The sequence below is a fragment of the Chelonia mydas genome, chromosome 7 (assembly GCF_015237465.2).
Source record: "Chelonia mydas isolate rCheMyd1 chromosome 7, rCheMyd1.pri.v2, whole genome shotgun sequence".
Lineage (NCBI taxonomy): Eukaryota > Metazoa > Chordata > Testudines > Cheloniidae > Chelonia > Chelonia mydas.
The window spans coordinates 39,249,109-39,274,176 of record NC_057853.1 but is presented as its reverse complement, the minus strand read 5'-3'; the positions used below and the strand labels follow the sequence as shown (position 1 = coordinate 39,274,176).

General features: G+C 40.5%; 1 long non-coding RNA gene across 2 annotated transcripts; it reads right to left on the bottom strand.

Annotated features, from left to right (window-relative positions):
* Positions 1-1,988: 1,988 nt before the first annotated feature.
* Positions 1,989-14,838, bottom strand: LOC122466534. Of its 2 annotated transcripts, none has more exons than XR_006292139.1 (3): positions 14,722-14,838; positions 13,869-13,966; positions 1,989-3,140 (listed from the first exon to the last, which is right to left on the bottom strand). It is a non-coding gene; the product is annotated as an uncharacterized LOC122466534 (long non-coding RNA). The 2 variants fall into 2 exon arrangements; XR_006292138.1 differs by lacking the exon at positions 14,722-14,838 and adding an exon at positions 14,426-14,678.
* Positions 14,839-25,068: the final 10,230 nt, after the last annotated feature.

Below are 25,068 nucleotides of genomic sequence, written 5' to 3'. Positions count from 1 at the left end.
AAAATTACTATGTTTTAGGGCTGTCAATCGCAGTTAACTCATGCGATTAACTCAAAAAACTATTCTTGATTAATTGCAGTTTTAATTGCACTGTTAAACAATAATAGAATACCAACTGAAATTTATTCAATATTTTGGATGTTTTTCTACATTTTCAAATATATTGATTTCAATTACAACACAGAATACAAAGTGTACAATGCTCACTTTGTATTATTTTTGATAAACAAAAAAATTGTATTTTTCAGGTCACTCATACAAATACTGTAGTGCAATCTCTTTGTCATGAAAGTGCAATTTACAAATGTAGATTTCTTCTGTTACATAACTGAATTCAAAAACAAAACAATGTAAAACTTTAGAGCGTACAAGTCCACTCAGTCCTACTTCTTGTTCAGCCAATTGCTAAAACAAACAAGTTTGTTTACATTTACGAGAGATAGTTCTGCCTGTTTCTTATTTACAATGTCACCTGAAAGTGGAACAAGTGTTTGCATGACACTTTTGTAGCCAATGCTGCGAGGTATTTACGTGACAGATATGCTAAACATTTGCATGCCTCTTCATGCTTTGGCCACCATTCCAGAGGACATGCTTCCATTCGTTAAAAAAAAATCCGTTAATTAAATTTGTGACTGAACTCCTTGGGGAAGAATTGTATGTCTCCTGCTCTGTGTTTTACCCGCATTCTGCCATGTATTTCATGTTATAGCCGTCTGGGATGATGACCCAGCACATGTTTGTTTTAAGAACACTTTCACTGCAGATTTGACACACAAAGAAGGTTCCAATGTGAGATTTCTAAAGATAGCTACAGAACTCGACCCAAGGTTTAAGAATCTGAAGTGCCTTCCAAAATCTGAGAGGGACGAGATGTGGATCATGCTTTCAGAAATCTTAAAAGAGCAATACTCCAATGTGGAAACTATAGAACCTGAACTATCAAAAAAGAAAATCAACCTTCTGCTGGTTGCATCTGACTGTGATGAAAATGAACATGCATTGGTCTGCACTGCTTTGAATCGTTATTGAGCAGACCCTCATCATCAACATGGACACATCTCCTCTGGAATTGAAGTCAAAGCATAAAGGGACATTTGAATCTTCAGCACACCTGGTACATAAATATCTTGCGATGCCGGCTACAACAGTGCCATGTGAATGCCTGTTCTCACTTTCAGGTAACATTGTAAACAAGAAGGAGGCAGCAGTATCTCCTGCAAATGTAAACAAACTTGTTTGTTTTATCAATTGACTGAACAAGAAATAGGATTGAGTGGACTTGTAGGCTCTAAAGTTTTACATGGTTTTATATTTGGGTGCAGTTATTTTTTCTACATAATTCTCCATTTGTAAGTTCAACTTTCATGATGCAAATATTTGTAATAAAATAAATATAAAGTGAGCACTGTAGGCTTTGTATTCTGTGTTACAAAATCAATATATTTGAAAATATGGAAAACATCAAAAATATTTAAATAAATGGTATTATATTATTGTTTAACAGCACAATTAACCATGATTATTTTTAATTGCTTGAGAGCCCTACTACATTTATCAAAAAAACTACCTGAAATTTCTTGTCTTAATTAAAATTACAGAATCTTGAATTACTAGGGTTACCAAACAAAGACTGGAGCACCAATAGCCTCTACTTATATTGTTAATAACATTACCAGCAGGAGAGTGGGGTGGGAGGAGGTATTGTTTCATGGTGTCTGTGTACATAATGTCTTCTGCGATTTCCACAGTATGCATCCGATGAAGTGAGCTGTAGCTCACGAAAGCTCATGCTCAAATAAATTGGTTAGTCTCTAAGGTGCCACAAGTCCTCCTTTTCTTTTTGCGAATACAGACTAACATGGCTGTTACTCTGAAATCTAACTCCTTAAATTACATGTCTTAACCAGAAGTATAATAGACTATCAAACAACTTCATCTCTATATTAAATAATTCAGAGTAATTTGGAAAAAAAAGTTGAGGAAACTGTGTATGCAGAATATTTAATGAAAATGGATCATTAAGTAAGTAAATTATGTCAACAAATCCCACATTTCTCTTTAAAAAGTATCACTCCTGCCTCCTAAATAAAGATACAATGAATTTCACGGATTCCTCACTTAAGAAATTTGAAAGATAAACAATTGTGCTTGATCCATAAATATTTTTTAATGGGTTGGATATTTTTCCTTGTATTTTGAGGAGTTGCTGAGGCAATGTGAGTTTAGTATATTCTACAGGAAGTGAATAACATTATTTGAGCTAAAAAAAAAAAAAGCCCCACAAAGCCACATTATATCAATCATTCATTCCATCATAGACTGCGGGCTGCAACAGCCTCAGTATTTTGTACAACTTCTGCTATCTCTGAAATGAAAGCTGTATGTAGAAAAACAAATTATCCGATCTGATAGCAGAATTTCAATACCTGAATTAATTTCTAATGACACTGTCATTCAATTTTTTTTTGTGGGGGAGGGTGCATTATACAATACAGCGTTGATTTATTTCAATCTCAGTTATCTGTAATTCCACATTGTTGTAACAGGGTCATGTCCCCACAGCTGTTATACAAAAATTTTACTTGGTTATTCAAACTCATTCAATGTTCTTCACTGGCATTCAGGTAATTTAGGTTGCATTGTTGCTAGTTTTAGTGCTATTTGTTTTCATTTTGTTTTACAGGCATTTTCTACCTCTAAAGCTGAGCTTGGTTTTAGGTGACAACAAAATTTGGTTTTGGATATATGGCTGTTTCAGTCAGATTAGGAGAAGTAGTTGCAGGACTTAAAAAAAAAAAAGTCCTCATCATTGTAAAAAGTGTGTTAAACTGTTATAGAAATACAAGCCCCAAAGTGCAAAATCCTCCAGTAGAGTGTTGTGAGCTGACAATTTTAAAAGTTGAGATCAAATCCTGGTTAAGACCTACAACGGTGAAGCACCTTGCTGTTTGAACCCTGATCTCCACTGAACCCAGCGGCACTCTGAGTTATGCACAGGTGTGATACCGGGGATTTGTGCACTCCCACACATGCCTACTCTTGCATGGAAACTTAACCTGAGTGCAAGTCATGGGTTCTGGATGTGCATAAGGCGGGCACACATACTTCTGAAGACTTGAGCCATGCTTTAGACAGATCTGAAATGCAAGCAGATGAGATTCAAGTAAGAACGAATGAGACAACATGAAAGTTGTAAAATGTCTTGGTTTTATTTAAATTAAAATCCCATCTCTTATTCCCTCCTAGTAATTTCTTTGGTTGTCCATCTGCAGATAATCTTGCTTGTGCACAGTCAGTTTAAACAAGCTCTGAATTCTCCTGCCTTCTGCATAATCAATAATTCTTGGCCTTTGATTATTTCGCTATGAAAGTTGTTCTGCGCCAACCTATTGTTTTATATCTGACTTGATTTATTCTTTCTGGTATATTACTTTTCTCGGTATTACATTGGTGCCCACAGGAACCAGTCAAGATCAGGACCCTGTTTTGAGAGGCACTGTACAAATACATAGTAAGAGAGAGACCCTGCCTCAAAGAGCATACAGTCTAAATGATCAAGATGGACAAAGGAGAGAAACACAGGTACAGAAAAGCTAAGTGATATCAGGCCAGTGGCAAAGCCTGGATCAGACTCCCAATCTCCTGAGGCCCAGTCTAAAGACCTGTCTACTGGACCTTGCTGCCTCTTGCATTGATGATTTCCCACAACAAAGCTTTTTCTTCTTTCGCAGGTCTCATTCTTTGTAGTATTACAGCCTCTATACTTCCAATCCATCAGGCATTGCAGGAAGCCAAAAAAGATTAGAACACTTCATTTCTGGCATATCTTTACATTCATTGTCTTTCCATGTTCATAATTTTCCAAATATTTTCCCAGCCTTCTTTATGCAGCTGTTTTTGTGATGTTAGTAGCTTGCCTGGCTAAGTGGGGTGTTTACTGCAGTTATCCCTTGGTTAAAAATAAAAAAATCATAGGCTCATTCTCTTACATAAGAGCAAATGGAAGGAAATAACAGTGGCCAAGTCTTGCTGGAGTGGAGTCATAGGCCTTGGCTAACTAGATTAGTTAAATCAGAGCAACTTCCTGGTATGGACACTCATTTTGGTTTAAGAACACCTTATACTAACTTAGCTTGAATCAGTTCAGAATCAGCCTCTAACTCAATTTAGTTAAATTGGTACAATTTGTTCATGTAGACAAAGAATCCCCTTCTTCTCATCCCTGCTTAAGATCCAGGGATGTGGGTAGGCAGAGAATGGGACTGGAAAGCAGAATGGAGAGCTGAGAATCCACAGGGATCCTGGCCCTCAAGCCCCTGGAGTTGGTCAGCTGCATGGAAAATACTCTCCTCCCAGAGCAGGCAGGAAGTTCTGGGAGGCATGGTGCCTTGCAGAGGCAGAATGCTTCTCAACACCCACTGAGGTGGTGTCAGATTCACACCAGCTCTTAAAAGGGGCTGTGCTGTAAAGGCAGAATGTAGTCCTAAAGATTGTTGTAAAAGTCTGCCTTGTGGAGATGCCACAGTCCTGACAAATTACTACAGCTCTCTCTCTTTAGCTTTAGGGTATGAATCCATTCCATTTTATCTTCCAGAAGACATTTCAGGCTGAAATGGGTCTACAATTTTCTAACTGCCTCAGAATACCAGCTTTAAGTCTATTTTTCTCCAAAGCAGCAAGACTGATTTTGCCTCTGTATCCCTTCCCCACAGAATAACCCTTTCTTTGAAGCTTTTAAAGTTATGTCCGGCCATGCAAGAAAAACTAATGCTGACAATTCCAGGCAATGTGGGAAAACATATAGGTGCATTCTACTATTCCAGTAGCTGCAATTTAGAAAGCTGGTGTGCGATCATCACTCTTTAACTTACAGTGCATTGAGGGCAACAACTGCTCCCATCCACAGTCTGAGCTACAGCTTGATAACAGGACTGAAATAGAAAGAGCTCTTTATGAATTTTCATGGGAAAAATATACTCCACTTTAACTCCAACTTTCCTCTACTAAGACTGACTATCAGGATCCTCAGAGCATTGTTGTGAGCAAACTCTTCTCTAGAGTCCCAGCCAGCGAATGCCACTTCTTGCAGAGTTTGCTCTATGTATAGGATGGGTCTTTAAACAAAATCATAACAAAAGCTCAGGAGAGCCTTGACAGAGCCAGAAGAGTACCCAGAAGTTACCTACTACAGGACAGGCCCAACAAAGAAAATAACAGAGTGCAATTAGCCATCACCTTCAGCCCCCAACTAAAACCTCTCCAACGCATCATCAAGAGTCTACAACCTATCCTGAAGGATGACCCATCACTCTCACAAATCTTGGGAGACAGGCCAGTCCTTGCCTACAGACAGCCCCCCAACCTGAAGCAAATACTCCCCAGCGACCACACACCACACAACAGAACCACTAACCCAGGAACCTATCCTTGCAACAAAGCCCGTTGCCAACTGTGTCCACGTATCTATTCAGGGGACACCATCATAGGGCCTAATCACATCAGCCACACTATCAGAGGCTCGTTCACCTGCACATCTACCAATGTGATATATGCCATCATGTGCCAGCAATGCCCCTCTGCCATGTACATTGGTCAAACTGGATAGTCTCTACGTAAAAGAATAAATGGACACAAATCAGACGTCAAGAATTATAACATTCAAAAACCAGTCGGAGAACGCTTCAATCTCTTTGGTCACTCGATTACAGGCCTAAAAGTGGTAATTCTTCAACAAAAAAACTTCAAAAACAGACTCCAGTGAGAGACTGCTGAATTGGAATTAATTTGCAAACTGAACACAATTAATTTAGGCTTGAATAAAGACTGGGAGTAGATGGGTCATTACACAAAGTAAAACGATTTCCCCTGGTTTATTCCCCCCCCCGCCTTGCTCTCCTCCCCCCCCAACTGTTCCTCAGACGTTCTTGTCAACTGCTGGACAATCAAGGCCCACCTTGATTATCACTACAAAAGTTTCCCCACCCTCCCCCCGCTCTCCTGCTGGTAATAGCTCACCTTACCTGATCGCTCTCCTTACAGTGTGTATGGTAACACCCATTGTTTCATGTTCTCTGTGTATATAAATCTCCCCACTGTATTTTCCACTGAATGCATCCGATGAAGTGAGCCGTAGCTCACGAAAGCTTATGCTCAAATAAATTTGTTAGTCTCTGAGGTGCCACAAGTCCTCCTTTTCTTTTTAAGTTCCCAAGGAAATCAGTCTTACAAATTGCCTTTGCTTTTGAGAGCTCAGTGCCACAGCAAGACTGAGAGAGTCAGGGGAAAGGATTTGGAATCATTACTATGTTTGATTCCCCTAGAGCAGGGACAGCACTTCGTGCAATATGTAGAAGGAAAAGATATAGTAGAAACAACTGTTAATGGTAATAGACTGATAGTTTACAAAGGATGACTGCACATGAGCTTTCCAAGGGCCAGATTGTGGCAGGCTCCTGGGTGGGTGCATATGGCCACAATTGCAGTCTTTGAACTATTCTAATCACAAGGCTGCTCAGGGCCCCCACCCAAGTGGAAGGAAGGCAGACTACAGAGGGGTGGTCACACAGTATCCTTCCTAAAGAGTGGTCCTCAAGAGCTCCCAACATAGGTCTGCACCTTAAACCTACTTAGGGTCATTATGTGGGTACTTGCACCATCAATAGTACTAAAGTGCTGTGGCGACAATTACAGAATGCTTACCTGTCATTAACTACTGTATATTATAGACACACATTCACATGCAGAAAGCTTTATTTCCTTTTAAATGGGCAAGATCCTTTGCATGTCTTATGTAAGAAGGGCTGAATTCTCTCCAGGGTTTTAACTGGAAACTTGCCTACAGAGTTGTGTGAATATAGCAGATGGTAAAAGAAAAAGCACTCCACACACAAACACTCAACATTTTTTCCCTATTGAATTTTTTTCTCGGGTGAATGAGAGAGATGGCATATGCTAGAAACAGGCGCATTCTCAGCACTTTCACCTCTGTTTGACTGCAACACATTATATGATGTGACTTTCCTGAGCAAGATAGCCAAATGCAAACCTATCACACCTGTGCAGTGTGGAATAACATACTAACAGGCTCTTCTCTATGTCCTACAACAGATCAGAACTTGATAAGAATGTAAGAGTTCAAAGATCAGCACAAACTTTACTTTAAAACAAAAACTATAGAAAAGCCAAAATAAAACCTGTCCATCCTTCAATTTAGGGATGAGAATTAGGATCTAAAGATTCTAAACAAAAATGTTGATCTGAATTTCATAGCTGACCCCATCATAATATAAAACGAGCTGAACCCAAACTCCTGAACTTTGGGTAATTCATAATCTGGATATGAATTTTGCAGCTCCAGACCATTTCTAGAGACAGTACACATTGTAAATGCTTTATTTCTTAACTGCATAGAGCAGTTATATATCTATGCCCCCCCCAACACACACACAACAAAACTTTGTAATTTCTTTTTCATCCCCATGACCTGAAGCACAACAAGGGGAACCACTGTATCCCGTTGTAACCATTGTTACAACAAGAGCTGGGCGAACTTGGCAATGGGTTTTAGCAAGTGTTGTTCTTGGCTGGTTCACAGGGATTTCACACCTTCCTTAAGTTTTGGGGTTTGTTCAAACTTGCTATGGTACAGGACAACCGTGTGAAATCAATGGGTTTTGTCAAGCCCTGTTCAAAGCTGAAAAGCAGCCATTTTTGTATATCTTAATATGGTATTACAGTTCAGCAAGGGAGGAAGTGGTGTTTGAAGACTGGAGTGGAGACCTTTTCAAATCATATTTACCTGTCCACTTTTTTTAAAGGCATGAGGAGATGACAGTGTGCCAGGGAGGAAGATGCTTGAGCAGGCTTCCCAGACTAACAGAAAGAGGATGGAGTTTTTCATAGCTCTAATTTGTCAGAAAAATATTGGCTAGTTCTGTAGGAAACTAAGCATGAAGTTCATCACTAATGTGGCCCTCTGGTTGTTGGGTTTGGCCATGCTTGAATGAGGTAGGACAAAAAGGAAGGTGGGAGTGGGTCAGGAACATGAAACTGTGTGGAAAAGGTAGGAGGAGAAATGAAAGGGTGCAAATAATTTCATTTCACATCATAGGCCTGGGTCTCAGCTGGCTTGTAGTGGTGTAAGCCAGGAATAGCTCAATTAAACTGGTGTGAGAGAAGAATTGTACCACCTCTAAGTTAAAAATTCAATCTTTTCCTGAAGCTTTAAAATTCTATCTGTCTTTCAGGAAGCAAGGAACTCAATGTTACACAATAGAATTCACCCTGAAGGGCATGCAGCATTTCCAAGCTCCAGGACCCCGGTGAAATATGTAGACTATAAAATAAAAATACAAAAGTAATTATAAATAAGGATTTAATTCTGGATCTTTTTGCAGACACACAAAGCAGTTAAGAAAACTACTGAACAAGCAAAGTATGATTTGACATCTTAAAGGACTCTCTTTTTTAAAAATGGAGTTTGCCTGTTTTTCTAAAAGATATTCTCTAGAAACTTTTTGTGAGGAAATTCTATGGCCTGTTAAGACAGGAGGTCAAACTAGATGATCACAATGGTCCCTTCTGGCCTTGAAATCTTCAGTCTGTGAAAGCACTCAAGTAATGTGTTAAAAACTCATAAGATTATACATAATTTGTCTTCCCATAGCACCTAAGAGCTCTAGTTATGGTCAAGGACCGCATTATGCTAAGCACAGTACAAACACAGAGCAAACAGATGGTCCCCTGCCCCAAAGAGATTACACTCGAGGTGTGGCAGATGTGATTCATGCTTTCTAAGTCTCCCATCAGTCACAGGAATATATAACACAAGAAACAACAGATGGATACAGACAGAAAGACAGGGGAGCACGAGAAGAGAGTGAGACAATACTAGTCAGCATGATAGGTAGCGGTCTCAGCACACCCACTGCCTAAGTGTCGTCAGGATTTTTTGTTGTTGTTGGCATTGTGGCAAAGGAGAGTTTTAAGGAGGAATCTGAAAGTGGATAAAGAGGTAGCTTTGCAGAGGCTTATGAGGAGCTCCTCCACAGTGTGAGGTGCAGCTTCCATGTAGTTCTTTCTCTTATTAATGAAGGTGCATGAGTTTGTGGCAGTTGTTCACTCTAGAAATTTCTATTCTGTGACTCAAAATCTGTGGTGACTTTAATCCTTTTGTTTTACTCCTAGTGTTGCTGACTTACCTTTTCTGTTAGTATCCTAGCAACCATGTCTGATTTTCCTTTCGCCTATACTATAAAGGCTAGGTGGGGATGCTGGGAAAGACTGGCTTAAGAGATGAAACAAACTGACAGAAGAGCATTTCTTAAAGATGCAGGTTTCCTTTAACCGCATTCTGGCAATTCCTAACAGGGGCAGTATGGGCAGGGAAGGTAAGGATGACTAGTGGAATAATAATTTACAGATTTGGATAGCTATGAACTATTTGAATAAGGGCAAAAGCATTGCAAATTAATATCTCAGAATTAGAAAGCATTGCATATTATTTATCATAGAAAGATTCTACGACAAGCCATGTACTGAAGTATTTGGCAAGATTGAAAATGTACAAGAAATTAAAAGTGAGCCAATAGAGTTCACTAACCTTTTCAAAGATATTTGTAAACCAAAGCTGTTATATTAAAGCCTGGGTTACTTTTGGTGTTGATTTTCTTTGTGGTTCCAATAAGCCTTATATAAATAATCCAACATTTGGAGGCATTTTACACACACACACACACACACACACACAGAGTTCTATTCGCAAGTCTCATTTCCAGCTGTGCAGACACTAAGTGCTGTCAGCCTAAGTTAGATTTCACCTTATAGGCTGTCACCATCACTTTAGCCTGAAGCAAAACACACAGCAGAATTATTAAAATTGCCTCAGCCTATCTGAATTAGGAGCACTTGCTTGTGACTTCCTGCAAGTCTCTTATACAAAAGCAGCTCAATGAGATGCAGGATATGTTTAGCCATTTACAATATCTTAACTAAGCACTTAAACCAAAACTCAGACTTAGATACTCAGTGAAAAACAAACATGTCTTGGTGCTTATGCAGGCACACTCCTAATCAGAGCTTTTGCCTGAGAAAAAAGCTGCAGGATCAGACTCATGCAATAGCATAGCCAGTTCTAGGGCAATTTGATGTTAGGTGCTAAGTTACATTTTTGCTGTAACACATATAGTCATCATGGTGAGCTTGTAATAGGGATATCTGCCTAACTGGACTATATGACTGAGAACAACTTTCCTGCAGTATTCCTAGTAGGCTTTCAAATCTCATTTTACTAGGACATCTCCAAAACTCTGAACTGCAAATGGGAATGGCTGGAAGCTTACTTTTTACTCTCTCTATGTGCAACTGAGGTAGAATTAAAGTGCCAGTTCAGTTTTTGAAGGTCTTGAAATGACAGGTTGTATAATTTCTCTTTAAGTAGCATTTTAAAAATTCTATGTTTTAGTTTAAAACTAAAAGTCTTAATACATTTCTATTGGGGAATTCATCCCTGGGGCTAGAGGTAGCACCAACCATCTGACTGCTTGAGTCTTACTACATCCCTCAAAGTAAAAATCATCTACTATTCAAAGTAAGGGGGAAAATGCACCATATATTAATAAGTTACTCAAGAAGCAATCCAAATACACTAATCTATGATGAATATTGCTAATTTACTGCTACTGTGTCAAATCCTGGTGTCCATAATTCGAGAAGGATGTTGATATATTAGGGTAAGATCAGAGAAGCAGGGGTTCACAGGGGTTCTCAAACTTCATTGCACTGTGTCCGCCTTCTGATAATAAAAATTACTACAGGAGCCCAGGTGGGGGCGGGGACCGAAGTCTGAGCTGGCCCAAGCTCCGCCACCCCATGTGGGGGGAGGGGCAAGGCCAAAGCCTTTCCGCCCCAGGTGGTGGGGGGACAAAGCCCAAGCCCAAGGGCCTCAGCCCCAGACAGGGGGCCTGTAACTTGAGCCCTGCTGCCCAGGACTAAAGCCAGGCAGTCTACGCCAGCCCTGGCGACCTCATTAAAACAGGGTCACAACCCACACTTGGGGTCCTGACCCACTGTTTGAAAACCTCTGCAAAGAGGTGACTCGATTACAGTCTATAAGTACAAATATTTGATAATGAGCTCTTCAATATAGCAGAGAATGGTATAATATAATCCAATAGCTGGAAAATAAGGCACATATTTTTAATATTTGAGGGTAATTAACCACTGGAACAATTTACCAAGGGTTGTAGTGGATTTTCCATCACTGGCCATTTTAAAATCAAGATTGGATGTTTTTCTCAAAGATATGCTCCAGGAATTACTTTGGGGAAGTTCTGTGGCCTGTGTTATACAGGAGGTCAAACTAGAAGATCACAATGGTCCCTACTGGCCTTGGAATGTATGAATCTTTCTGAAAAACAAAGACAACAGGTAGGCAAATTAGCCACCAGAGGGAGCCTTCATTGCTTGTGCATGCTACAGCAATTTGGATATTGACTAAAAAGTGAATTAGCTGCTTCACTGCTAAATTCAGAGACTAGATGTATTCAGCAGAAGTCCATCTCCTGTGTGGCTTTGATGCTAATTGGATTTCAGCACAGAAATGTATATAACTATTCCAGCAGCACCTGGATTATATATTTAGCAAAGACTTCAAACAAAGTGTGGTCCTTAATTCATAATCACCATAAACAAGTTTTTACTATGGTCTACTTTTTCCAGTGAAAAGGGTTCTTAATGTTCTATAGCAAGTGACATTATATTTTATAGACAAAACCAACTGTGGCAAGAAGTTAATCATTCTTGCATGCAAGGAAAAAATAGGTCTTGTTTTAATCAAAGGGGTGCTGCAATACAATTTGAACTCACAGGCCTCTTATTATTTAATCTCATATTATTTAATCTAGTAGCCCACAATGTGTCTGATTTGCAGCTAAGGAAATTTACAACTATTCAGTTATATACTAAAAGAATCACAGAAAGGCAAGAAAAACATAATGAAAATGTAAGGATACCAGACTTTACGTATTGTGAGTACTACAGAATTCAAATAATTATGTATCCCTCAGTTCAGTCTGTGGACCTGAAATCAAATCCATGACTGAGGGACACTCCCAGCATACACATGCCCTGGAAAATGCAAACAGCTTGATAATCCACAGGATTTCCCTCAAATCTAGGGATATCAGAAGAATGTACAGGTCACTCCCCAGATAGTGCTATGGTTTTCCACACACGAGACTACAGGTACCCTAATCCAGCAAGCTCAAAGTCTGAATGGTCACTCTCCCCACTCCCAAATACTTTTTTCTCTTACCTGAACAGGCATGTGGTAGCCCATGGATGCCAATGAAAAGAGCCAGATTTTACCATATGTATTCTTTGTTCAATACAAAAACCTGTGCAGAAGAGGTGCCATAGCAGGAATTTTCCGATAGTGGGTGCTGCACAAATCTTCTTCAGTTTGGAGAAGTATAACAACTACAAAAATTCTGCATTGTGAGGCTAGAGGCACTAATTCAGCAAAGCACTTCAGCACATTTAACTTTAACCACGTGAGTAGTCCCGTTGAAGTCAGTGAGCAGGTTTGTACAGAAGTACACAAGTAATGTAGGGTCAGTGCTTGATTTTGTCATAACAACATGTCATGCTGCATTTTAAATTTAGTCCTGTGAAGTGGATTATAATTCGGCTTGGAAGGATTTGAGTTTTTATCAGTAAATATTGGGTAAATGTTGATTTCACCGTACACACACAAACCAATGAAAAATATTTTCACGGATAATCAAAATTTAGAGACAGCCAAAGAAAGAAAAATGCTGGCTTGCGAACTTATTAGAGTTTGATTTAAGGATATTTACTTAGCGCATTTGACCGTGTATTAATATTACCTGTTGTAGTTATTTAAAAAATAAAAATTTCATTGTGCCTAGCCTAATGGTTGAAGTTTTACTTGTAGGTATATGGCTTTAGGTCATCATGCGCCCACGGAATTCAGTAAGGACAAAATGGGGCCCCTTATTCATATATGTAGTAATAGGAGTGTACAGGGTTCCATTTTTACATCTGATTGTTTTTTTAATAAGGCCTTTGATGTACAGCTATATTGCTCAAGGAGCCAATTGCAGGCTGAAGAAAAGCTCTAACAGCAGAACCAATTGAAATACTATAAGAAAAAATGTTCAGCTCATAAATCACTGTCTGGTGCAAACAGCCTGTGAAAGAGCAAGCACAAATGCCACAGAACCTGCGTACACAGCCCAAGTAAGTACCATGTGGGCACCATTTTCAAAGGGGTCTCTAGCTTCTGTCCAGATGTTTGCCGAAATATTCTGTCTAGATTTTTACACCACAGGCCTTACTATCGTACCCTTTGAATAGCTAACTAGCCAGCTTAGAAATATAGGGCAGACTGTGGCTGGCTCTTGGATGGGTGCACAAGTGTGGGGGCAGGGGGTCAAGAGGCTGTGCAGGAGCCACCCCAATTTCAGGTGTTCCTTAGTGTTCTCAGCTCCCTGCTGGCACTCACATGGGTGCAAGTCACCCAACAGGGTGAAGAGGATGCCCATCACCAGAGCCAAGTGGCTGTGGAAGGTAATATACACACTGCATCATTCTAAAGGGTGTCACAGCATCCCTGCTCCCCAGGAGCTCCAATAGGGATTATACGTTCTGGAGCAGAGCAGCTCTGCAGCAGAGCCAGTATGGGCCTGTTCCCTTAGAGGCCTAGCTAGTATGAGTAAGAAACATAGGCTTCCTGAATCATCGCACTATAGGGAAACGCTACTTGATACAAAGTTAAATTTAATATAATCAGGGTTTCTGCTGTGGTTAGCAGATTCAGCTAACTTACAAATCACACCTGTTACCTCTTTCTAATGGCACGAGCCTGAGCTTTCCTCTCACACAACATAAGGTTTCCGTGCCTCGGAGGACTTGAGCTGGGACTCTCTGCAGATACCTGTAACTTAAATGAAAAGAAACTCCTTATCAGCTGTGGGTAGCGCGAGGAACACACTTCCAGGTCGGAGAGTGAAATGCTGTGGGGCAGCCTAGGCTAGAGAATGAAAGGCTCCAGCTGCTGCCCCATAACAATGCCCCAGTGATTTTCCTAATCCACAAGGAAAAGCTGACCTCGAAAAGCAAGACAATTTTCCTCTTTTTAAATACATTTAGATATAAATAAGTATAGCTTTTAGCAACAGATCATAAGCTTCCAAACAAATCTTAGTTACTTTTAACAAACATGACAAATAGACCTCCCTATAAAAAAGAGGAACAGGTCTGCTTTCCTCCGCCACCCCTGCTCCCCCCAGCACTTGGTTCCAAATCAGTTCCACTGAGACCAGACCTGTTTGGGCTGTACATTATGAGCAGTAGGCAAAAAAGTTGCCTACAAGTGTGAATAAAGCAGCAGTTAAATTACCAGGATGTGGGTGGAAGTGCTGTCCCCCATAAATTCTGTTCAAGTTCTGCCTTCAGTTTGCTGGTCCAGGTGGTGAGCTCTGCCTGTAGACTGCACATAAGGAGCCTCCTGCAGCTCCTACTGTCCATGCAGCTTTTCAGAAAAGTGGTGTGGTTTTTTTGTGGTCAGCTCCTTCCTTTTTTCACCAAAATAACCCCTCAAAAATCCCAGCTCATGGATTGCAGGGAGCCCAAATTTCTTCCCATTAAACAGCATTTTACTGAACTTTTTCCTATAAATTACTATTTTCTTCTAACCTCTCCATTTGCTTTGCCAGCTCTGTTCCCTGTGCAAACTCCTTGTTGCCTCTCTCCGGCAGCACCTGTGGTAAGTGACTCCCTGCCCTTAACCAGCTGCCAGAGGCAGCTGCAAACACCAGTCGAACAGTCTAGGCGGTAACCCTTCCTGGAACTAGAACAGGGCTCTATTTGAAAACCCTGTCAAAGCAAAGCTCAGACATGGTTCTTGCTGAGCTGTTTCTAACATGGTGTGAGCAGCCAGGTATCAGTCTATGTTAGAATGCTGTTCAAAAACTGCTTGTTGAAAATAACATGGAGTTTAACCATGTCCAGCTTGTCCAGTCCGCCCCATGTTAGAAAACTGCATACGGGCCAAATTAATTCCTAGCATAGCACTTTCAAGGAGTGAGTGCCTTATCTATTACATTCAATATAACACATATTCTCACATACCTTCCATTATAATTAAGACCTCTTACTATTTGTATTTTTTTACAAGTGTCTGCAGAACACAAGTTCCTTTCATTCTGCAAAAAAGCTAAGTCACTTAGTTTTGTACAAGAACTGAATTACTACAGTCACACAACATCTTCTTTCAATGCAGTGCCACATGTTTGGTTTACATGAACAAAAATTTGGAGAGACCATATTAAATGATGATGAAGAAACCATGTGCTCTGCTAACATTATGGTGCACCAATGACTCTTTCCACACAGTGAGCTTGAAATTTGTCTGTTTTAAGAGTGCTGCGGTGATGCCTTTTGCAAACTCATTGCTATTCTACACACATTTCAGTCTTGACCAACAATAGAAATTAGTGCTGCTTTGTATGTAGTCGATTTAATATTTAACAGGGTTATCATTGTAATTCTAAGAAACGCAATATCTTCATTTAAAGCCTTGCTTCGTTTGATTTGGGTCCATATTTTAAGCTACTAAATGAAGGAAATATATGGTGGTTTTTCTCTTTTCATTTTGTTGATGCGATGATAGCCATAGCATTATTTGGAAGATGGGGCTAATTCCTCCTTTTGGTTGAGGGTGATGAACTAGTTCGTATAAACACACAAGCTCCAGTTAGTTTATTTGCAAATTTCAAATGATAGTCTATGTGCAGTTATGCAAAACACAGGGAAGAAGAGATGATGCATCATGACTGGTACTTATTGCTGAACAAAGGCTTCTGCCCATGTTTTCGAAACATCTTCAGGATTTGTTTATAATTATATAATTCATCAAAACTAAACAAAGGTCCTGATTTGACTAGATTCACATCAGGTCATCCCTGGTTGAAACTGTAAATCTGAATGCATCAGAGCTGGCACAACTGTGCAAATGCTAAACTGAGGCAGTGGTGGGGGGGAGGTAGTAGAAGGGAGTGCAGTTACGTGCAATTCATGCTACTGAGCTATAAATGATAAAATCAGCTACTGGATAAAATCAGTCCAGAATGTTTCCACCCACTACACTAGTGGGTTCAGCAAGTTCTTTCATTTTCAGATAAATGTTTCCCCTGCCCTGTCCCACCCCACAAACAACTTCAGCTCACTGCTAACTATGATGTATGGGCTCTCTCTGAACGGTCACTGGAATTCACCTGCTGTCACTAGTGATGACCATCAAGGAGAGGTGGAATCCTTTCTGAGCTAAGAACAGTGTATTATTATTAGAATAAGGGCATGCCCTTTATTCTGCTTACAGTTCGCTTTTACTTTCTAAAGTAGTTTGGCAACTAGCTATGGCGGGCAGTGCCTCTTCCATGTCATTTAACCTTCTTGTCTCCATTTCCCCATCTGCCAAAGGGGGATAATAATTACAATACCCAGGCAAGGCAGCTAAACATTAGTTAGCTAGGACTATACGAACATTAACTAAGTGTAAAAAATTCACCAGAACGCACCCAACACCCACTAGTAGCAAGGAATCTCGTGGCAAAATTGTGCATTGTAAAGCTTTTTAAAGTGCTGACAACTGTGCCTGTATCCCAGCACGAGCCACTGGCCTCCACTGTCCTTGCTGTTGGAGAGTGAACTGAAGAAGTCCTCCCTGGCTTCTCGTCATATCACGTGCATGTGCGCCTGCACACACACCCACACCCACGCACACAGAGTTTGTATATAAAGTGAGTCAGCTAAATTTGGTGGGTACCCACAAGACTCCTCTCGCTTCCCCTTCTCACAATCCTCCTGTAGACTTGTGAGATCACAAAGGTGTGATGGTGACATCCAGGCCATAGCTTGACTTCATCACGGCTGTGCAATTTTCCTTACATTGTTGATCACTTCATCTGTAGTTAATCACTCCCTGGTGGTGAGGGGTGGAGATGAGCTAAGCAGGGAAGACTTGGTATAAAAGCCTTTTGCTAAGTGAATTTGAGAGCCAAGAACAGAGGCAGCTAATGGGAGTTTCAGAAGCTCCAGCTCCAGCCCTGTGGTTGGAGGTGACAGGACTTTGTGAGTAGTGTGTTTGGTCTGCCTGAGATTGTTAGTTTCTCTGTGTACAGGCTGTGTAGAAGGGTCTTAGGCCCCTGAGTAATCCGTAAACCGTTGGGCCTTTGATCAGTGCCTTGATAAAGGTTGTGAGGCTCCAGCCCTTGGACCTTTGACCAGCCCAGTTGTTTGAAGTCTCTGATTGGTTAATCACTCTCTGGTGGTGAGGGGTGCAGCTGAGCTAAGCAGGGAAGACTTGGTATAAAAAGCCTCTTGCTAGGTGAACTTGAGAGTGAAGAACAGAGGCAGCTATCAGAGAAGTGTCAGAGGAAGTTTGGAACAGGAGTGAGAGAGGCTTTCCTTTCAGGTGCAGTACTACATGTGATTTCAAGATGGCCAGAAATGAAACTGTGATAGTGATCTGCAATGGATGTGCTATATTCTCTTTCCTGCTTGAAGACAGAAGGGATTTCATGTGCACGAGGTGCAAGGTGGTGGCTATGATGGAGGAGATTATTCTTGGATTAGGATTAGGCAAATTGAGATGTTACTAATAATCAGGGAAGCTGAGGAGTTTCTGGACAACCTGATTTGGCAAACACCAGTACCCCAGTTTCAGGGAAGAATAGAGCTTGCCACAAAGGAATTGGTGAGAGAGGGAGTCAGAAAGGAGGATTGGCAGTTCGTGACCACCAGACACAAGAGGTCATGATGGCATTATACAAAACTAAAGACACATGAGAATAGGAAGACTGTAGCCACCAGAGAGAAGACAAGCAGGAGGAATTCCATGCAATTAGTAGTTTCAAATGGATACCACGTCCTCAACATGCAAACTATATAAGATACTTCTCAAGATCCAGGAGATCCAAGGGAATGGAGACATGTATGGGACACATGTGGATGGCAGCTTGGCCCAACCTGTAAGAAAATCAAGCTTACTGACGAAGAATTCTCCAGCCATCCAAGGAAGACAGACAATCCTTGTTGGAGATTCAACACTTAGAAGAATAGAAAGAACATTCTGCAAGGGACGGGCTGACAACAGGACAGTGTTTTTCCTTCCTCGAGCCAAGACATGGGTTGTAATTCTAAGACTGAAAGAAAAGGAGTACTTGTGGCACCTTAGAGACTAACCAATTTATTTGAGCATAAGCTTTCATATGAAGTGAGCTGTAGCTCATGAAAGCTTATGCTCAGATAAATTGGTTAGTCTCTAAGGTGCCACAAGTACTCCTTTTCTTTTTGCGAATACAGACTAACACGGCTGTTACTCTGAAACCTGTCATTCTAAGATTGGATAGGCTTCTGAAAACAATGGGCAAGGATCCATTGGTGATGATTCATATCAGCACTAATGACACTGTCATGAGATATCTCGCAGATAGTAGATGACTTGAAGGAACTTGGAAGCATGCTGAAGAAGAAGAATGTCCAAGCAATCTTCCCTGAGATCCTTCCTGTTCCACGAGCAAAGGAAGAGAGAAGGCAGAAGATTCTGGAAGTGAACTGCTGGTTAGGTAAGTGGCACAAGGCAGAGGTCTTTGGTTTTGAGGAACATTGATCCATCTTCCATGGGGACAGGGGGCTGTATAGTTTGGATGGCCTCCTCCTCAGTAGAAGGGGGACCAATCTCCTTGGGGACAGGCTGACTAGAGTAGTTAGGAGGATGTTAAATTAATAGCAAAAGAGGATGGTAAAAAGAGGGAAGATATGAGCACTCAGCACAAAATCTAGATGCTGAGAACAAAATTAATCATGCAACCAAAGGACATGAAGAGAAGAAATTCTTGAATTGCCTGTATATTAATGCTAGGAGCCTGGGTAACAAACAAGAGGAATTATAATTGCTCATTTATGAGCATAAATTTGATCTAGTTGCTATTATTGAAACCTGGTGGGATTAGTCACACAATTGGAATGTTAAAATCAATGGTTTTAACCTATATAGGAAGTATCAAGTGGGCAAAAGGGGAGGGGGAGCCGCACTTTGTCAGAAATGGTATTACCATTTTCAAGTGACTGATAACTCAGAAGAAAATGATTTGAATGCTTATGGATCAATGTTGTAACAGATAAAGTACAACATGGGGTACTAGTTGGTGCCTGATACTGACCAACAAATCACATTAGGGAACAGGATGACCAATTCCTTACACACCTGTCTATAATATGCAGGGGGGAAAAACTGTATGATCATGAGTGAATGCTGGAGGTCCCATGCTGCCAGTACTAAAACATAAGTGCAATTTCTAAACATTATATCTGACAATTTCCTAATTAAAAAAATGCTTCAGCCAACAGGGGGGAATGCTCTATTAGACCTTGTCCTAACAGATAAAGAGAAACTGGTCACAGAACTAAAAGTTAATGGTAGCTTAAGTACGAGTGATCATGACTTGATCGCATTTGTAATGTGCAAGCAGAATAAAATCCAGTCTAGTAATATGTATACAGGGTGCTTTAATGGGGCCAATTTTTAAAAAAAGCTGAAAACAATTATGAGCCAAATTAGCTGGGAGGAAGAATTTAATCAGAAAAATGTGAATGTAATTGGGAATCATTTAAGAACACCTTACTAGATGCCCCGAAAGCCACAATCGAACATGAAGGCTGAGCTGGTTAAAAAAAAACCAGCCTGCCTCAGAGGGGAAGTGAAGGCAGCTGTTAATAATAATGATGATTATTAATAATCAAAATATAACAAATGGAAGAAAGTGGAAGTTGATAGTAATGAATATAAAACAGAAATTAAGAATTGTAGAAAATTGATAAAGGAAGCCAAGGGACACAAGGAGAGTTAAGGACTATAAGAAAGAAGATTTTAGAATATATTAGGAGCAAAAAGAAGGCTGCCAATGGCATTGGTCCCTTATTAGATGGAAAGGTACAATTAGCAATAATAAATGCAGAAAAAGCAAAAGTGTTCAATAAATACTTCTGTTCTGATGGGGAAAACAGATGATATCATCTCATAATATGGTGATAAAATTCTTTGCATTCCACTAGTATTACTGGAGGATGTTAAACAGAAGCTAGTAAAGTCAGACATTTTTAAATCAGCAGATCTAGATAACTAGTATCCAAGAATTTTAAAATATCTGACTGAGGAACTCACTGGACAATTAATGTTGATTTTCAATAAGTCTTGGAGCACTGGGGAAGTTCCAGAAGACTGGAAGAAAGCTAATGTTGTGTACATTTTTAAAATGGTAAATAGGAGGACCGGGTAATTATAATCCTGTCAGCCTGACGTTGATTCTGAGCAAGATAAGGTAGCGGCTGATAAGGGACTCAATTAATAAAGACCTAAAGGAGGTTAATGTAAATAATGCAAATCAACATGGGTTTATGGAAACTAGATCCTGTCAAATTAACTTTATATATATAAAATAACAATTATGAGTCAAATCAACTGGGAGAAAGAATTTAATCAGAAAGATCGGAATGATAATTGGGAATCATTTTATATGTATCTAATAAGATTACAAGTTTGGTTGATAAAGGTAACAGTGTTGACATTGCATACTTAAACTTCTGTAAGGCATTTGGCTTGGTATGCCATGACACTTTTATTAAAAAATTAGAATGATATATCATTAACGTGGCACACATTAAATGGATTAAAATCTAGTTAACTGGTAGGTCTCTGTAGCATGGGGCATGGGTCACTTGCTGGAGGATTCTCTGCACCTTGAAGTCTTTAAACCATGATTTGAGGACTTCAATAGTTCTGACATAGGTGAGAGATTTATTGCAGGAGTGGGTGGGTGAGATTCTGTGGCCTGCATTGCGTAGGAGGTCCAGACTAGATGATCATAATGGTCCCTTCTGACCTTAGTATCTATGAGTCTATGCATCTCAAAATGTAACTGTAAATGGGGAATTGTCATCAAACAGGACTGTTTCCAATGGGGTCCTGCAGGGATCAGTTCTATGCGATCTGCTATTTAACATCTTTATCAATGACCTGGAAGAAAACGTAAGATCATCCTTGATAGTTTGCAGATGACCCAAAAACTGGGGGAGTGATCAATAAAGAAGAGCACAGGTCACTGATTCAGAGCGATCTAGATTGCTTGGTGAAGTGGGTGCAAGTAAACAGTGTGCGGTTTAATATGGCTGTGACACAGTGCTAGCTGCAGCACCCTGGTCACTTAGCTAATTGCGTAACAGAAGATTACAGGCTCAAAAATGTTTCCTTCTTTCCCCAAAACAGGGACTTTCTCCTTAATCATGTAACTCCACTCCTCCTCCCCTTACAACCAGTGAGATAGTGGTAAAAAAGAAGTGGGTAAACTAATTTTATCTAAACTGCATACTCCCCAAATGAGACGTGGGTAAATTCAGTTTAGTGGTGTTTACCCTTGACTACACTGCTACTTGCAACCCACATATATACCTGTCTGTTCCTATACTGCAAGCCCTTTGCCTCTGCAACATGTGCTCACATATACCCCTCTCTGGCTCTGCAGCCTGCACACACACACATCCTTCTGACTCTGCTTTCTAGTGCAGCTGCAATGCCTGCTCCCAGAGCTGTGCTGCCGGTCCCTAGGTGCCCTGAGAACAGGAAGAGGATGCCGCATACAGAGAGCATGCTGCTGCCAGTGCGGTGAAGGAAGAGCAGTGGCACAGCAACCCCGGCTGCCAGGAGGCTAGAGTAGATGCCATTTTGTGTTTTAAAAAAAACAAAAAAAAATCAATTTTTTCTCGATCTTTGGAGCATGGCACATAGAGTTGCATGATAACATATACTTGCATGATAGCGATTTTGTGATGTTTGAAGGGTGCTCCTATAGAAATGCTAAAGAAGTCCTGTTGTGTCCTTGTTACTTGCTTTAAGGATAAAGCTGTTCCTGCTAGCAAAATCTATTCTTGTCTTGCAATGAGTGAAACTTTCCAAGAAAATAACAGCAAAATGAACAAACAATTTTGGCAAACTGTGTGAACACATGAAAAAGTGAGCAAAATTTCAAATGGCAAATGTATTAGCAAAACTGGCAAAAAATTATTTTTTTCTCTGAACAAATGGTTGGCTTGCACAGGTCTGGAAGCCACTGGTGTTCTGTTGTAGTCCTCTTGTCATAGCCCAAAGCATGCTGCTAAGCTCTAGCTCATATTTCTGGTCTGCTGGTGCTGATGGTAAAGTACCCAAGATGAGCAATAGATCTCTTTTCTTTCACTGGAGCCATCCCAGCAGAGGAGCAACTTTGAGGAATGTTCTAGGTTTTTGTGTCTGTGAAACTCCGTGAAGGTATCCATAGTATTTTTAGCTAAATAGTACAAATCAGAAAGGAGCAAGTTTCTTGTGTTCAGAACATATAAGTGTTTTTCTTTACTTTTTTTTTGTCAAGACCTCTAAAACTCGTGGAACAAAAGAGTTTTTTCATTTAGGCCCAGATCCAAGTCAAGAGTTTCCGGGATCAAAGAAGAAGCTACAGGTAAAATCTTCTATCACTGGAATATCTTAAAGTCACATGCCCAGGTCAAAGACAGCACATGTAAGGAGTTGATAGCATTTCTCTCAGTCATACAGATGTGTTGAGTCAGTCTGCTGGTCTGTAATTCCTGGTACACTGGTTTCCTTCTTTCCCAGTGGCCTCTCTGTATTAGAGTACATTACATCCCCCATCACAGCTTTCTGCTAATACCACAGTCGAGCATCCTGGGTGGGAGTTTCAAAAACAACCAGTCGTGGCCTAAATCTGTGCCATTGAAATTTATGGTCAAACTCCCATTGACTTTCTATCGGAATAGAGTTAGGCCAACATTGAATGCTTCTGACAATCTCACCCCATGTGCTTTATATCTTCCTGTTGTGGTCTTGTCATCTGTTGTAGCTATTAGTCTTGTCCCTTCATGCTTTTCTTCTTTGCCCCAACCTTAAAAAGGGAGTAGGGGGTGGCGGGAAAGGACTTCCCCTTTCCAGGTCACTCGTATTAACTCTGACGATGTCAATGTTGTATCTACTAATGAAGTACTGTTATTTTCTTTGTGGTCTACAAGGAAAATTAGTGTCTTATAAAATCTCAAATGGAAAATATGAGGCCTATGCTAACATTTTCACCTGTTATGTCAGCAACACAGTTTTAGATATAATTACACAGCGATGTTAAATTATAAATTATTTTAAGTCTCTCCTGAAGTGTAACAGCTTTGTCATAGATATAAATCTTATTCTAGTATACATAGTGTGACGGGGCAAGGCCAGATGGCTATAGAAAAGTAGTGGGAGACAGATATATTAGCTCCAGCCTAAACAAATCCCTGGTACCAGGATAAGTGAAATGGAAGCTGCTCCAGGTCAATTAAGACACCTGGGGCCAATTAAGAACTTTCCAGAAGGCAGGGAGAAGGCTAGGTGGATTGGGACACCTGAAGCCAATCAGGGGCTGGCTGAAACTAGTTAAAAGCCTCCCAGTTAGTCAGGTGGGTGTGCATGTCAGGAGTTGTGGGAGGAAGTTGCGCTGTTGGAGAGACTGAGTAGTATACACCATATCAGGCACAAGGAAGGAGGCCCTGAGGTAAGGGTGAAGTGGAGCTTGAGGAAGTGAGGGCTGCTATGGGGGAAGTAGCCCAGGGAATTGTACATTCATGTTTCTAAAAGGTCAGCTACCATAGCTGATACTATTAGGGTCCCTGGGCTGGAGCCCAGAGTAGAGGGTGGGCCCGGGCTCCCCCCGTCTTTGCCCCCTGATCACTGAGACTGGGAGACAACAGAGACTGTGCAAGGAAGGATAACTTCTCATCACCTCCCTCGCTGGCTTACGATGAAAATGGCTCAGTAGACTGTGACCCTTGTCTCTAGAGAGAGAAGGGTTATGTGGAAGGTCACAGTGAACCTCTGAGGCTAGTGAAATCTGCCAGGAAACGCGGGACCCATGGAGTCAAGGACAGAGCTTTGTCACAATAGCTAAGAGTCAATACCTTTATAAACTATTCATCATCCCAGATATACAACCTATAACTGGTTTAATATACCTCAGATAAGTCCTTATTTGAGTAACTTGTTTTGATATTAGTCCTAATCAATCACTTATTGTATCCAGCTTTGTTTTACAAACATATTTAATAAATTGTAATGTCCTTCCTTTTTTAAAAATAGAAAATACTTGGTCCCCACTTTGCTGTGTTTTCAAAATTTTGCTGTTTTAACTGGACATGTTTTTAAGTTTGAAAGAGTAACATTACTGTGAGTGGCATCATGCTGTGCAAAAGCAAATTTGGCAAAACAGAAAAACCAAAATAAACAAACAACATAACAGAACTCAGCTGTAATCACAAATAACCTTAACTATGATGCATGTGGAAGAATACACCCCTGGAATTCAATTTCAGATAGATCACAGGATTTTTTGTGATAGAGAAATAATCACTCATCATAAAGCCCTATGGAGACTAGAACTTGCTGCCGCGAGGGCCTGGGGACAAGTATGCACATAAACCTGATCAAGTTATCAAAATATAATCCACCTAGTGTACAACAACATGAGATTATCACAGCCTAAGTGTGGATTTGGATAGGAAACATTGCCCAAGTCCTGTTCGATACAGAACATTAGCACTGTACCTGTCCCACAATATGCACTGTAGAACAAAATCACTCCCTCCCCCTGATTTTGGCAGAAGAAGGAAGTTTACTCTTTTATAAAAGATCCAAATAAATAACTTAATTATACACTCACTCTCAACCATAATATTGGCTTTAATATTTGGTGGTTGCTAAGGCCTTGCCCTTTTGGTGTATACACAAACCTGTTCTGATGATAGCAGGAGGAGTGCTCCTTTTTAACCTTTGCTGCTTCTCCCAGGACTGTAAAGGCCAGGATCTTAGTCTGTAGGTCTTAGCTGTCTCTGCAGTTTTTTCTGAGCCCCATGAATCCCTCATTTCTCTACCTTTGCTGTTCCTCAGCCCTTTGCACAGAGCAGGGA